Genomic DNA, 16655 nt, shown 5'->3' on the forward strand with positions numbered 1-16655 from the left:
GCCCTGTCTTCTCACCCAGACTGTAACTGCTCTAGAGCACTGTGACTTAGAATGGATCCCAATTGTATGTGTGCCTGAAACCCGGCGAGGCATTAAATTAGAGTCGTAGCCATCTCTCCAATGGCAGAATCACTCGGAGGTTTTATCATTCTAGATAAGGGATTCAGGGGCATTTACAGCAATGCTCCCCAAATGCTGGCTCCTGAGAAAATTTCTCTGACCTATAGCTCATACTGCGAGGAAAACCAGGTATTTCATGAAGTTAAACTTGTTAAACTCATTTTGAGATCATGTACTTATTATTTCCCAGGAGTGCACCAAAATACCCTGCTGAGCAGGTCTTTTTCGAAAGAGTGCTGCCTTTGCTTGACACAATCAAAAGTTGACAACCTTAGAGCGGTTCCTCCCAGCCCTCTTTATTTCTTCACTTCTAGATTGTATTTGTCTGTGAAATGGAAAAGTCTGTGACCAGACTTGTGCAGATCCCTTAGCTGATGGAAGGTGCAGAGAGGGAGGGAAGGAGGGGAAGGTCCCGGAGCTCCCGTGCGGGACGAGCACACCCATTCTTACTGAAAGTGGTCACCTTTATGAAGGGAGCCTGCCCTTATTCAGTCCACGCTTGGAAGAGATTTATCCAAAAGCTGTTGCAAGCAGCTCAGGTTTTTTTTGGGGGGGGGAGGGGAGAGGGGTTGACCTTTACTAGTTTTGGAAGGAGAATGTATGACTCTTGAGAAACAAAAGATCTTATTGCCAGCGTGTTTGAATTCAGCAAATAGACCTGGAGATGGCCCCAAGGGATGGTGGGCTCCAAGAACATGGATGATACCATGTAACTCTGACCTATTTCACACGAGCATTGCTGAGCCTGCTTTTTGGAACTGGCTGCTTTGTTTGTTTTATAAATTGATCCTCATATTGATTCCTTACTTGATGGCTGTGGAAAAGAAGTCTCCCTCTTGTTTGAACTCATGTCTCTGTGGGGACACGATAAGTAAAGGATTGGCCTGTTTATTACATAAGTCTCCCTAGCCCTGGTTGATTTTGCAAGTGACTTCCTTGCTGAGAATTTTGCAAGCTGTAGTGTGGGTGTAAAGTGATTTGCTGTAACGGAAAAGGTTAGAAGAGAGGATCCTATCTCCATTTTAAAATGACACTTAACTGATGTCACTTCTTGGAACCAGAAGAACTTGGAGTGAGAGAGATTATTCGTAAATTCATAATTAGTCACAATAATTTATTGAGGACCCCCTTTGTGCCAGACTCTATTCCAGGCACTGGAGCTATAAGCAGCCACTAAACAGAACAGACCCGAAGGCCTGCCCTCAGCGATCTTACACTCTAGTGGGACGAAACAGACAAAAACAAAACAAAACAAAATCTACAACATAGGAGTGCTATCACACAGTATGTGAGGAGGAGACAATTCTATGTGGGAAATAGAGCTGGATAAGGGTGATCAGGAACATGGGAAAAGGGACTGCTATTTAAAACAGGGTGGTCAGAGCAGGTGTCCCTGACTAGGTGACATTTGAGTGACAACTTTATTTATGCTTTAAAAAGACTGCTTCTACTGGGAAACGACCACAGAGGAGCAGGGGTGGAAGCATGAGGGACCCATTAGGAGACCATTGCAATAATCCTGGTGAAAGAAGCTGGTGGCTGGGAGCAGGGTGGCAGCAGTGGAGGGATGAGAAGTAGTCAGATTCCAGTGTATTTTGAAGGTACAGTTAACATGAATTTCTGATGGATTGGATACATTTATAAAGTAAGCTGGGACTTTAAGGATTGTTTAGACCTCTTCTGAAGCCAGGTAGGGAACATAAGTGATTGAAACTAGCTGCATGACAAAGGAACTTTTAGAAACGGAATGCTATGCCCTATTACATTAAAAAAAATTAAAACACCATGTGAACCAAACTAAATATATTTGCACAATTGGCCTGTGAACTTCCAAACTGCATCCTGTAATAGTCAAGCCCTTCATTTTACAGATGAGTGGGCCCAGGTCCCAGGAACTTCACTGACTTGTCCAAGGTCATTAGAGGCAGAATCGGGATTGGAGCCTCAGGCTTCTTTGTTTCTAGTCCAGTGTTCTTTCATTACATCTGTACTTGAACCATGAATAGCTTTTCCACCTTAGTGTCATTCTCTGAGTAAGCGCCAGTGGAGTAAAATGCTCTTTTTTTTTTTGCACTGAGGCTGCATGATGTATTCATTTTACTTTTCCTTTCAACTCTATCAAGTGTCATCTTCTTAAACTTGCAAGCCTTTCTGTCTCTGTCCCAGCTACCCCACAGAGCTCCCTTGGGACTGACTGACCCAATGTATGTGCCCTAGGGACTGTGAGTGTTGAGAGGATAGGGGTAACAGCATCCTCACTAATTTGGTGGACACTGCAGTGAGGTAAAGAATAACGGAGAGAGCCTACATAGAATGGGAACAGAGGGCTATACTTTGCTTTGGGCAGCTTGGTGGATGGACCAGTATTTACATAACAGATAAAAAAGAGGTAGTTGTGGGGCTTCCCTGGTGGCGCAGTGGTTGAGAGTCCGCTTGCCGATGCAGGGGACGCGGGTTCGTGCCCCGGTCTGGGAGGATCCCACATGCCGCGGAGCGGCTGGGCCCGTGACCCATGGCCGCTGAGCCTGCGCGTCCGGAGCCTGTTGCTCCGCAACGGGAGAGACCACAGCAGTGAGAGGCCCGCATACCGGGGGAAAAAAAAAAAAAAAAAGAGATAGTTGTGGGGAGAGAAGAGGCCATTTATAAGAGTGTTCAAAGGTTCACTTATAGTCCTTTCAGTGATGAGAGGTTTATTGCATTTATAAAGTTAAAAAATTATAGCCTTTTTCCTATTATAAAAGAAATCCGGTATATGGAATAATTTAATGTATTTCATAAAGAAGGTATTGTTAGGAAAAGAATGTCGAGAAAATTAGATATCTGAGGAAACATCAAGTTATATTTTCATCTCATGTCATAGACAGAAATAAAAATCTCCACAGATTAGAATATAAATGAAAAAATCATAAAAAACTATGGAAATTTAGTGAATATTTATTTGATCTTGGAATATAGAAGGATTTTGACTGTTTAAAAGCAACGAAAACAGAAAAAAACAGCATTTATTACATAAAAAGTTAAAACACAACCAGAAAAATATTCTTAATATATATTTGACAAAAGGTTAATAACCTTAATGTAAAAAGTTTATATATATCTTGAAGGATAAAAACAAACATCAATAGGTAATTGAGTTGAGAGGAAGAGCTCACAATTCACTAAAGAGGAAATATAAATGGCAAATAAACTTATAGGAAAAGCTTTAACCTTTATAGTATTCAAAGAAGATGAAAACTTCTTTGATACCATTTTCTGTTTGTCAAGTTGGTAAAAGTTAAATACAAATTTTAATTCTTAAAGCTAGGAAATTAAGATAGACCCATTTGTATGTTCCCAATATAAATATTTCCTGGTATATCAACCTGGAAAGCAATAGGCAACATGCATTGAGAGCCTTAAGATGTTAATATTCATTGATTCATTAATCTTACTTTTGAGACTTTATTCTTGAAAAGAAAAAGCTAAAATTTGAGCAAAGATTTATATCGCACTTGTTTATAATAGGGAACAGTTGCAAACAATCTAAACATCCACTCAAGAAGTATAAATTTTGCTATACGATGGTGGAATGATATTTCTGGACGTTTATCTCTCCACACACTTAGTCCTCATGCCACCCTTGTGCTTTATATACTATGGAGGTCTATTGTTAAGAATCTCTGGCCATTTCCAAAGCCAGTGGCACCTCACTGCTTCATTCAGTGGGAACGTATTATATGGCTCGGAGGTGAGAGTCTCATTTGTCACAGAAACTTTGGAGCATAAAACTAAAAGGAAGAAAAAGACCAGCCATAATCATAACATCCAAACTTAGACATAGTTAATATTTTGGTATTTTTCTTTTTAATCTTTGTAAAATATATTTATAGTTAGAAGGAATTTTACTTAGCTGTCATCTGTCAATAATGAAAAACCCCTTCAAACTATGCATTATTTATATATGTGTGTACTTGTGTGTACATATATATCATGTATACATGTAAGCAACTTTTATCCTAATTCTCCAACTTCATATAGACTCTGAACCTATTACAACTCATATTGATTTTTTAAAGTTTTTATAAAGATTCTAATTTACCCACAGCCTTTTAAAAACACACCTGCTGTGCAAAGTGAAGTTGGAGGACCCAGCTGTGAAATCTGTCTCTGTAAGTTTTTTTAACCGTATAGTGGCCTGGAGCAAGTATGGGGCGGTCTTTCATGGTTTGCCCTCAGCTCTCCCAACCTCCAGTAATACAACCTTATCTCTGATCAGCGTCTTCTCCCATTACTCATTATTCCACATCAGGAATCCACAAGCAAGCAGTTCAAGAACCTTGAGTGGAACATGAGTTAAAACTATTCCTGTGGCCCACACTTCTTCAATCAATAAAAGATTGTCAGCAGTTCTATAGGCAGAAATTAATAAATTCTACTCTTCTTTTTTTTTTTTGCATTATGTGGGACTTTCACTGTTGTGGTCTCTCCCGTTGCGGAGCACAGGCTCCGGACGCGCAGGCCCAGTGGCCATGGCTTACGGCCCCAGCCGCTCCACGGCACGTGGGATCCTCCCGGACCAGGGCAGGAACCCGCGTCCCCTGCATCGGCAGGCGGACTCCCAACCACTGCGCCACCAGGGAAGCCCATCTAATACTATTTTTATATTATTTTAAAAATGCTAGTCCCATTCCTCTCTGTCTCATTTCTAATATGTGAAGGAAACAGTAAATGCAAACATAAGCATCTTAAGGGGACAGGCGTGGAAATGGGATGCTTTTCCAGGATGCTCTCTTACTGTTTTCTTGACAAACTTGTGTGATTCAACACTTACTGGTAGAGGCTTTCACCAACAGTTTGCTGCTGTGACAGCAGGAGCAGTCAAATTTGGGGAATGTTGAACTTCATCTTGTGGTGAATTCAAACCTGGCGGAAGGCCATTGCTTCACTAGGAGATGGAAAAATGTCACTCTCCGAGACTGCAGTAAGTGGAGCCTAGAGTTCTGCTTTGAATACTGAGTGAGAGGGTAATGATACGGCGTCCTTGAAGACAGAGAGGCTGACTTCTTATGCCATATGGAGACTGTGTTTTCCAAAATGTGTTTGGTGCAATTATAGTTTTTCGGCTTGTGATAGATGTCCCTCTGGAAAAGTTCATTGCTCAAATGCATTTAGAGAAAGATTCATTGCAGGGCTTTAATATTCTAAGATGCGTTGTGAATCAATGTGAATAGGTTGTAGCATACAACATTTCCTAAACCTGTATGAACATGAAACCTTTGTTCACGAGAGAGTAGTGTTTTCTAAAGCTTACTTTGGGAAATTCTATCCTGGGGTCTTGCAGGTGTAGCAGATTTGAATCTTGGTCTACAAACTCAGATATGTAAGAAATAGCACTTTTATTTTTAGAAATATTAAATTCTGATTTTAAAACCTGTCTCTCCCAGGTGGCAAGAAACCTTTCTTGGGGCTCTGTCCCTACCTGTGCCAAAGTTCTGATCATTGCTCATTCGTCTACACTTGACCAGTTACCAGACAGTGCCTAGTAACCATCTTGAGGTCTTCCCTGGACAATACTTGAGTCTTCATTGCTAGAAATGGGGATGTAAATCTTTTTTCCCCCTCCTGACTCCCTCTCTCTACCCCAAAAGTTTTTTTCCTCCCTCTTCTTTTCTTTTAATTTAAGCATAGTTGATTTATAATATTGTGTTAGTTTCAGGTGTACAGCAAAGGAATCAATTATATATATATTTTTTCAGATTAATTTCCATTATAGGTTATTATAAGATATTGAATATAGTTCCCTGTTCTATACAGTAAATCCTTGTTGCTTATTTATTTTATGTATAGTAGTTTATATCTGTTAATTCCATACTCCTAATTTATCCCTCCTCTCCTTGCCTTTCCCCTTTGGTAACCATAAGTTTGTTTTCTTCTGTGTATCTACCATTAGGTTCTCCTGTTTTGTTTTTTTCTTAATTGATTGTTTCTTGGTATTTAATAAATCCCTCCAGGATTTATACATTTTAAACAACAAGGGGATTTACTGACTTATATGTCTGGGTGGTCCACTGATGGCGCTAACTTCAGGACTGGTTTGATTCAACAGTTTAATAGTATCATCATGGTACCAGTTTCATTCTTCCTGTGTACTGTGTTAACGTGATATGAGGTTGCGCCTAAGATGTATTTCTTTGTGGGGGGAAAATGGATAAAGTGATTCCAGGCTTTATATTTGCATACCGTGTCTTCCAGAAGGAGAGACAGTTGGCCTTGGGTAACTTCTCAGAATATGAAGTATCTTTCTCTCATAATAACTCCCATCAAACCTCTCCTAACATCTTATTGGTCTTCATTGGATCCCACAAGTCCATTAACATTATTTTATACCTATAAAAATATATATAACATATAAGATAATGAAGAATAATATAATGCAAACCCATGGAGCTACCACCCAGCTTAAGAAATAAGAGTATTACCAGTTCTGTTGGAGGCCCCTTCTAGACTTCCCTAGCTGTACCTCCTACATTCACTGCCAGAGGTAAGGTTTCTTTGTGTTTATTAATACCTTGCTTTTTAATATAATTCTACTCCATATGTATATATTCCTAAACAATATATTGTTTAGTGTTGTGTGATTTTGAATTTTATATTGATGATATCATCTATGTATATTCTTCTGCAACTTGCTTTTTTCATTCTGCATGGTTTATGAGATTTACCTATGTTGATGGACCTTTTCACTGATATAGCATTCCACTGTGTAATTAAACCACAGTTTATTCATCTGTCTACTCTTGTTAGACCTTTTTTGGTTTCAGTTTAAGGCTATCATGAATGATGCTGCCAGGCATCTCTCTTGTGCATTCTGGTGCCTGCATGGAAGGAGTTCCCAAAATATACATATATATTTGTTTATTGGTATTTTTATTTCCTCTTTTGTAAAATATCTGTTCATGTCTTACCCATTTTGCTGCTGGGTTGTTTTTCTCTTCTAAATTAATCTGTAGAAGTTCTTATATATTCTGCTTAATAAATCAAGTGTCAGTTATTTATGTTGCAGTACCTTCTCCCGATTTGTGATTTAGAGTTTCACTTTTTATATTTTTTAAAATAATGTCTTTTAATAAATTAAAAAATTTAAGATGGTTAAAGATATCAAACTGTTCCTTAGGATATATAGTTTAGTGTCTTATTATAAAAATATTTCTTACTTCAACTTCATTATACACCCGCACCCCCTTCCCCACATGCATCTTTAATTGACATGGGATGAAAAAGGGGCACTATTCCGTTTATTTTTTGAATATGACTATTGTATTAATTGTCTCAGCACCACTTATCTTTTCCCAGTGATCTGCAATGACATCGCTATTATCTACCAAGTTTCCATATATGTGTGGATTCATTGCTGGGCTGTTTATGCCACTGTCTGTGTTTGTGTCAGTACCATAGTGTCATTGGCTTTTATAACTTTATAATAAGCTTTACATCTGATTAGGCAAGTCTCTTCCCACCTCCCCACCTTCTGTACCTTATTCTTCAGGAGTGTCTTGGCCATTCTTGACCTTTTGCTCTTCTGAATAAGTTTTATAATTGGCTTGGAAATTTCCAATATTTTTACTGAATTACATTAAAATTATAGATTTGGGGGAGGATTGACATCTTTATTATTTTATAAGTTTGAGCCTTTCTATCTGTAGCTAATCTACCCATATCTTTAACCAATTTAGGTCTTTGTGTCCTTAGTTGCTATTATAAATGATATCTTTCAACATCACATTTTCTAACTATTGCTGGGCATTTTTCCCAATGGACTTTAGTGTTTACATAACATAAGAAAGGCCTTTGATATTGGCTTACCTCTACTTTTTGATGAGCCCAAATCCTTGAGTCAAAGAATGATAGAGTTTACCTACTTGTCAGAAAGGAGAAGGAACAGAGAATTAGAAATAAAGGGAGAACAATACAATTTAGAAGTAGTTTTTGTTTTGTTTTGGTTTGTTTTTTTTTTGCGGGACGCGGGCTTCTCACTGTTGTGGCCTCTCCCGTTGCGGAGCACAGGCTCCAGATGCGCAGGCTCAGCGGCCATGGCTCACGGGCCCAGTTACTCCGCGGCACGTGGGATCCTCCCGGACCGGGGCACGAACCCGTGTCCCCTGCATCGGCAGGCGGACCCTCAACCACGGCACCACCAGAGAAGCCCTAGAAGTAGTTTTGATAAATGTTCCTGCCACACCTATATGACCTTACTAAACCTTACCTCTCAAGGTAGGTGTAGTTTCTCCAGTTTCAATGACAAGGAATCCAGGGTTTAGAGGAGCCAAGTGACTTGCTCGAAGTCACACAGCTGATGTGTTTATGGCAAAGCCAGGGTTTAAAAGTAGGTGAATTTCACTCCAAAGTGGTTTTACTCATCATACTGTACATTCCCTGAGGCAAAAAGAATGTTCAGAATTTTCTAAGCACTGAGTACAATGACCAGAATGAAGAATTCATTCTATAGCCCAATTACGTGACATTCTACCCCCTCCCCAAAGTCAGCAGAGGTTCCATAGTACTCTCTCCCACTCCTTTTGTCACTGTCGCTGGCAGAGGAGGCCATCTGTCCCCCAGGGAAGAGTTTTTACACACCTGGGGAAGCAGATAGCAGACATCACCAGCATGCTTCCCTTAGACTGTGTGTTGATGCACACGGCCAGGCTGGCGAACTGAAATTGTAAAGCAGAAGTCTGTGTGTAGATTTTTAATATTTTCTTAAACAGTCGGTGATGGAAAACTCCAATAACAACTCAAGTAAAAGCTTATAGCTGTGAAAAATCTCCTCTGTGGATCTGACTGGGAAGGTTTCTCTGCTGAATATGGCCAGGATGCCTGAGCCCAGTGTTCTTTGGTGAGAAAATTACCTCGAGTCATCTAGCCATCTATGATCCTCATGGGTGGAATATTCCCCTGGAAGACACAGTTGTTATCAATCAACTTGCACTATCCAACAGGCCTCGGAGCTGTGGCGGGATGTTTTTATGGCATAACTGGGAGAAGACTTTGTGGGGAAGAGATGACTAGTGTTTCTGATGGCTTGTCAGAGGCAGGTAGTGGCCATAATCCAGTGAGCGCAGCCCCTGAGAGTGCTGGGTTCAGCTGGGGTAATGTCTGCCAGCGGTGGTCGGTCCATCTGTCCAAGGCAGAAGAGGAGTCCACAGTGGCCATGGCCTCAGGCAGTCTCCGTGCTTTATAGAGCCAGAGCACAATTGTGACACCTGTGCCAGGCATGCCAACCTCAGGCACCTCACCTGGGTCTCCTTACCTGTGTTGCCTCAGAATCCAACAATGAAATAGGAAGAATTAGGTAGAAAGTTCCCAAAACTTAACAGACATCCTCAACGTAGATGCAACTTCAGAAACAGGGTAGAGATATAGGTTATTCAACCAGAAGAGTGCTAAATGTTTTCCTACCATAAAGGCTTTTGGAGAAAGCAGGTGCTCAGTAAACATTTCCTCTGTTTCCTTTCCTCTATTTCTTGCCTCTCCCCTCCATCCTGTTCTGCCCCTCCTCCTTCTTTCATCTGTCATTCTCTTTTCCATTCCTGCCCCCTGCCCACTTCTCTTTCCTTCACTTGCCTATGTCTCCTCTTTCCTCCCCTTTACCATTTATGTCCTGAGTCAATGATGCCAAAGTAGAAAGTTGGAAAAAATTTCAGAAATCCTATTTATATTTACTTCATCAGTTGTATATGTCTGCCTTTTGTGTGAGTAAATTGAGGACATGTTCTTAACCATATGTGGCTAGGAGTAAAGAAATACTGAAGACTGCTGCTTAAAAATGTCTCTGTTTTCATCTTAGAACCATTGCGTCCTTTCCAGTTTGGGTACATGAATTATGTTTTTTTGTATGGTTCTTTCAGCATTTACTATTTTTGGTAAATGAATACCCAGCGTGCCATTTGGGGAGCTGTAACTGTTTCGATCAAGGGTGAGGACTGTGATCTTCTTTTGGCATGTCCCTCTCTGATGTCACCAGAGACAGCAGATTGAGTTGGATGCACTATGGGCCATGGCAGGGGCTGATCCTACGTACTATCACTAAGGATTCTTGTAAGAATGAAGTAAAATAATGGGCATAGAATTGAGAATGAAATAAATGGTAGCTGTTATCACCATTATTAATGTTATGTGCATGGTGTTGTACAAAGATTTGGACTCAGATCAACCTCATTCAAATTCCAACTCAGTCACTTGCTAGCAAGTCACTTTATTCTATTTGAGACTCTGATTTCTTTTCCGTAAAATGAGATCAAGAACACCCATTTACAATTTGGTCGTAGAGACAAATGAGATAATATATGAAATCATCTAATACAAAGTAGATGCTCACTGAAATTGCCTTCTTTCTCCCCACCTAAGTCTATAAATGTTTTATAAATTTGACTCTTTAATATCATAATAACCTTTGAGTACTGACTGTTATTACATTATTACCCCATTTTACAGATAGGGAAGCTAAAGCACAGAGAGGTTTAATAACTTGCCCAGAGCCACATGGATAGTCACTGGCAGAGTCACTGTTATTTGGGGGAAGACACCTTATTGTGAGCTTTCTTCCTTTTCATTGAAGATATTATTACCCTGAGATATTGCCTAGGATCAATACGGATTTTTATCGAGTCTGCAAATTTTCTTAGGAAGAAAACAACATGAAACAAAAGCACACTTAATTATGAGTTTATTTTCTGTGTTAATGAAGTAAGGGGGTGAATGAACTTCGTTTGGTTCCAGTCTGAGGGAGGCGTCAGATTGCAGCCCTGGCTGCTTGTCAGTGGTGAAGCTGGCCAGACAGAGATGCCTGCAGCCTATGGGGCAGAGCCTGTGCCAGCCGCTGCAGCCGTGTGCCTGCGCTCCTCATATGCACAGAGTGCACGCAGTGTGCAAAGGCACACAGAGGGGAATTCAAGTAGGGCCAAGGTCACTGGGAAAAGCGTTGGAAAGTGAAGCCTGGCCAACAGACAGCACCCTTCTGTTTAACCGGAACTCAGGAACTGGATCCAGAGGATAATGACTAAAAACTGGCTGTGGTTTGGGTTTATTCAGCATCTTGCTCTTATTTTCAAACGTTTGGTCCTTGGGAAGGCCCCAGACCTCACTTTGCTACACAATTGTACTGCCTATTTAGGAGCTTTCAAAGAAAATGTTAATCCATGTGGCCTACACTTATTATTCTTGAAGATCATTAACACATGTTTAGGCACAATTGACAGTAAAGAGAGGGAGGAAGAGACTGTATATTGAGCCACAACAGGTGCCGGGTGCTGTGATATCATCTCTACCCATGTTAGCTTAATTGATGACACCAGAGAAGCAGAAATATCTTCAGACAGAAATGGAAAAGGGAGGAAAAGGTTAATGGAGAAGGTAGGATGCATGGAAAATGGAAATGAAAAAGGTAGGACGCCTCTAAGCCTTTTTGATGCCAAAATCCATGCCCTTAAGTCACCTGAGGTGATTAGAAACAGTATATAACCACCTTGTGTGAGGAGACAAAATCATATTACATGTATTTCTCATTTTTCTCTTCTTCTGCCTGCTTGAAGGAGTTCTGGCTTTATTTGTTCAGTTCCTTTACTTCCTTTTGTCCTGCCTTGAGAGACCGGTGATATTAAGCTTTCGTGAAGGATTTTAGGAGGTGGGGAGAGGGCAAGAGGCTTATGGACACAAATACATATTCACATGTATATGTGTATTGATATTTTATATATTATATAAATATATAGTTTCATACGTGATAAATACATAGACAATGTAAAATGAGATTATACCATACTTAATCTCTTTTTTTTTTTTTTTAATCTCTTTTTTTATCTGTTTGAAACCCTTCAGATTTATTATGAACATCTTCCCATGTCAAAATGTTTAAAACTACACTATCATTCTTAATATTGCCTAAAACTCTATACTAACTGTATCCCAAGACTTGATTATTGGGTATTTAGGTCGTTTCCAGTTTTTAACTTTATCAACAGTGCTGCAAATAAGATTTGGAAAAAAAAATCTTTTTAGTACAAATTCCTATTTCTCAGAGAAAAGCTTTATTGAGTTTTCTTTTAAGTCAGAGGAATTATCTATATTTTCAAACTAATTTTTTTTTTTTTTGCGGTACGCGGGCCTCTCCCTGTTGTGGCCTCTCCCGTTGAGGAGCACAGGCTCCGGACGCGCAGGCTCAGCGGCCATGGCTCACGGGCCCAGCCGCTCCGCGGCATGTGGGATCTTCCCGGACCGGGGCACGAACCCGCATCCCCTGCATCGGCAGGCGGACTCTCAACCACTGCGCCACCAGGGAAGCCCTCAAACTAATTTTTTTAAACCACTGAGATCATTCTTGCAACAGTGTATTATGGAAGACCCACTGTGTTAAAGTCCTAGAAATGGCACTTCCTTCCGTGGTTTCCCTCTTGTCCCCCAGTGACCCCTGAGCCTCCACAGTACCTCAGAGTGCCCCAGGACACTGTGAGGAAGCCACCGAGCTAGGTAGTAGCTTTGTTTTTTTTTCTATGATATTATTATTTGCTTATGTTACACAGGACTGAAAATTTGTTTTTTCCATGTAAAGAGGAAACTCCATTTTCTTTTTCTGAGTTTGGATGTACGACTTAACCAACTGAATTAATAATAACATTTATTTATTCCTATTTTTATATATTATCATAGAGCCTTTATATTTAAACAAATTCAAATGTATTCAGGCAGTCTGGGGTAGAGCTCATTGAAGGGTCGCATATGCCTGAGGAGGAACCGGTCCATTCGGTTTCCTTTGTCCCATCAACTTAGGGGAAGGCACAAGGGATCAGGATCTTCCATAGCTCCTGAAATCAATAATAAAAAGAAAATCTGGCCTGGTTGGTACCACTGAGCTTCTCCATGTCTTGCCCTTTTTGCTCATCTACCTTAAGTTTGGGTTTGAAATGTTAACCCTACACATCTTGTCATGACTTTAACCAGTTAGATTATTTTCCTGTGCAACAAGGTTTTTTATCCCTATGATTTCTATGTTTCTTTGACGATGCTGAGATGGGGAGTCAGGAAATATAAATACAGGCATCCACCTTTGTGTTTCCATTGCATTTCTTTTGTTTGTGTCCTCCAAGGCGAACCCAAGTGTGAAAACAGTTAGCTAACAAATAAATAGGTGGCTGGGTCGTGGATGGACCTAGAGTCTGTCATACAGAGTGAAGTAAGTAAGAAAGAGAAAGACAAATACCGTATGCTAACACATATATATGGAATCTAAGAAAAAAAGAAAACGGTCATGAAGAACCTAGGGGCAAGATGGGAATAAAGACACAGACCTACTAGAGAATGGACTTGAGGATATGGGGAGGGGGAAGGGTAAGCTGTGACAAAGTGAGAGAGTGGCATGGACATATATACACTACCAAACGTAAAATAGATAGCTAGTGGGAAGTAGCCACATAGCACAGGGAGATCAGCTCGGTGCTTTGTGACCGCCTGGAGGGGTGGGATAGGGAGGCTGGGAGGGAGGGAGACGCAAGAGGGAAGAGATATGGGAACATATGTATATGTATGGCTGATTCACTTTGTTGTGGGGCAGAAGCTGACACACCATTGTAGAGCAATTATACTCCAATAAAGATGTTAAAAAAAATAAAGAAATAAATAGGTGGCATCTTTTCTTCAGATGGGATTCAGATTGCTTGGAAATTCACATGTTGAGCTTAACTTATAGACTTCATGTGACCATGCAAAAGGGAACCTTCATGAATATGTTATTAGGAACCTGATCTCTTTGTCATTCATCCTTTTTGTGTCCTTGCTTGTTGGAAGATGAGAATTTTTTGATTGGTTCAAAGCAATGGAAATGTCAGAGAACTGAGTTAGATATGCATAGGATATTGAAAGGACAGAAATTTATGCCTTAAAGTATTACCGTTATTAGATTTATAATTTTAATTTTTTCCTCTCGTCTTTGATAAGGTGAATCGTTGACAGGTCTCTGAGACCAGAAGGAAATTAGAAGGTAAATGTGTGCAGGTAACACCAAAGGATCAGAGAGGAAAATCCATTAGCAAATAAAAGCAAATAGGAAGAGGACATTATTGTGAGCAAAACTGGCAAAAACGGTTCAGGGCCAGAAATTGTCAAAATCATTGGAAAAGTGAGAATTCTAATTTTAAAAGAGCACATTGGACCTATTTTTATTTTACTGGGGCCAACGGAAATAGATAGGAAAGTATAATTGAAACAGGTGGGATTTAGTTGTTTTTCGAAACTTTAACAAGCAAAAAAGGACATTTTGGGGGGTTCCAATTAGTAGCATTAAGATAAATTTAATGTGCTGGCTTTCTGGGACTTATGCCTTCAATTTATAAGCTTTACTGATAAAGAAGAAAATCAATTTCATTTATTCTGTTTCCCAGGGAAATAGCAAAAAGCTTAGGGATTTTGGGGTGGGGGGACTTTTTAATTAGGACTACTATAGAAACAAGTTAAAGAGCCAAATGGCAAACCTGAAAACTGTCTCTGGGGATAGAGTGTGGATGGTGGTTAGGTTTGGAGGCAAATGATTATTCTCAGTCTTCCCAGGCTAAGGTGATCAAATGTGGCCACTAGCTCCCTACCCCCACCACGTGTCATCGCCCAGCTAGCTCTCTGAGAAGACGAAGCAAGCTTTATCATGTGTGAGATGCCAAGGCATCCTTAGAGAGATGATGGTGGTGTGAGTTGCGTCACAATGGGGTGCCAGTACATTTGTGGATAGGAGGATGCATGGCCGCACATCCTTCTGCCTTTATCCAGCCAGGTCTCCCAGTAAGAGAGGCAGGAAATGAGGCAAGGAAAAGAGCATCTGAGTCGGGCTGGAGCTTCAGCTACATCCCCAAGGCAGATGTCTAGTGGACTAGACCTGGCTGCATGGAGAACTCCTTGTGCCTAACCTAGAATTTGAAACAGGCAGAAACACACACTTTGTTTCTATCCTGAAGCTCTCACCAGAAGCTTCAATCGTAACTTTCCCGAATAAGGACAGCACAAGCGTTACCACCCTAACCTGTGAGAAGTAGAAGAATGTGCCGGAACAAAGTAACATTAGCCCCAAAGCTTAGAGCAAAAGTAGACTAGATGATCTTGCTTACAACTTTCTAAGCTGGGAACGCAGGGTCAGCCTTCTGTTGGAAGGGTGTGGTATGTGTGTGTGTGCAGGTGTGCGTGTATATAGAGAAAGACTCTGACTGCAGGGCATGTTGCCTCAGGCCCATGATAATTTTAGGGGGTCCATAAAATATTTAATTTATTTTTTTAATCAGGAGAAAAACTAAATATAATAATAATGAATATACAGTTATGGATCCATCCTGGATTATATTTGTCTCTCTACCAATGCGATCATAAAATGTGTTGCAATATTTTTTTTCATAGAGGAAGGAGCCCATGAAGGCAAAAGTGCTGGGCCTATGAAAGTCATAATGCAGGCCTGAATGACTGGACAACCATGAGAGAAGCACAGATGGACCAGCAGAGCCTCAAAGAGGCAGACAGGGACAGAGCAGAGAGAGGAAGAGACAGGAAGATACACACAGGCTGAAAGAGACAGAGACAGAGAGGAGATAAGGAAGGACACATACTTGGAGGGAGAGACAGGCAGATACAGGCACATGCGCACGCACACATGCACACAAACACACACACACACACACTCAGAAACAATCTGACAGATACAGAGAGGCAGAGGGAGTGATGGAGAGCCAGGACAGACATACTGAGCTGGACAGACAGACACAGACAAAGGTATCACAGGGAGCATTCTGCTGGACAGGGGCAGCCATCACCCCAGTGTGATGTTTTTTTCAACACCCCAGGAGCAAATGTGTCTGAAGAGTCACAGGCCTCTCTAGGCCCTCCCTTATCTCCAGCCACAGAGAATCAAGTGAGAGAGAAGAGAGGGCCTTCTCTTTTCCTGTGCTCCTGGGTACATAGCAATCCTGAGAGGAAGGTTTCTGCCAGTCCTTGGTTTTGACCGTGGGCTGTACTCCTCTTTGTGGGTGGAATAAGATGCAGTGGCCTTTCCCTTCCTCCGAAAAGTGCCACGGTCGATGCTATAAAGCCACCGAGCTCATGGGTGTACTTCAGCCAAGGCAGATGGGAATTGCAAAATTAGGCAAGAAGTGCCACATCCTGAACCCTAGAACTGCTGCCTTGATTGTGAATATACCAGGAGAGTGGGACAATTGGAACATGAAGACCTTGTCCCTTAATTGAAATTCACAGTTTCTTTTCACTTATATTGACTCTGGAAAGTAGGGTTGGAGGTTGTTTATAAACGACCCAGTTAAGATACACACCATTTGAAATGTCCTACAAGAAACCCCAATGAAATGAAATAATTTACACTAAGAAGTGTATATGCTTCAATCCGCTCTGAATTCTGGTCTGCTAATCTTGCCAGCAGATGGTTGTAGGAAGAAATCAATAAGGAAAAAAAAGAAGTTATTAAACCAGGATAAGCTCGGCCTTTATACCTTTCGGGGCCAGAGAGGAAGCGATAGGCA

At 40.8% G+C, this 16655-nt stretch overlaps 1 protein-coding gene across 4 annotated transcripts in view; it reads left to right on the plus strand.

The window, feature by feature from the left end:
* ST6GALNAC3 (ST6 N-acetylgalactosaminide alpha-2,6-sialyltransferase 3) overlaps nucleotides 1-16655 on the plus strand; it is a 565989-nt gene that overhangs the window by 192199 nt on the left and 357135 nt on the right. The gene's annotated exons all lie outside the window — the stretch shown is intronic.

Source organism: Neophocaena asiaeorientalis, unplaced genomic scaffold (assembly GCF_003031525.2).
Source record: "Neophocaena asiaeorientalis asiaeorientalis breed wild unplaced genomic scaffold, Neophocaena_asiaeorientalis_V1.1 scaffold15, whole genome shotgun sequence".
Classification (NCBI taxonomy): Eukaryota; Metazoa; Chordata; class Mammalia; order Artiodactyla; family Phocoenidae; genus Neophocaena; species Neophocaena asiaeorientalis.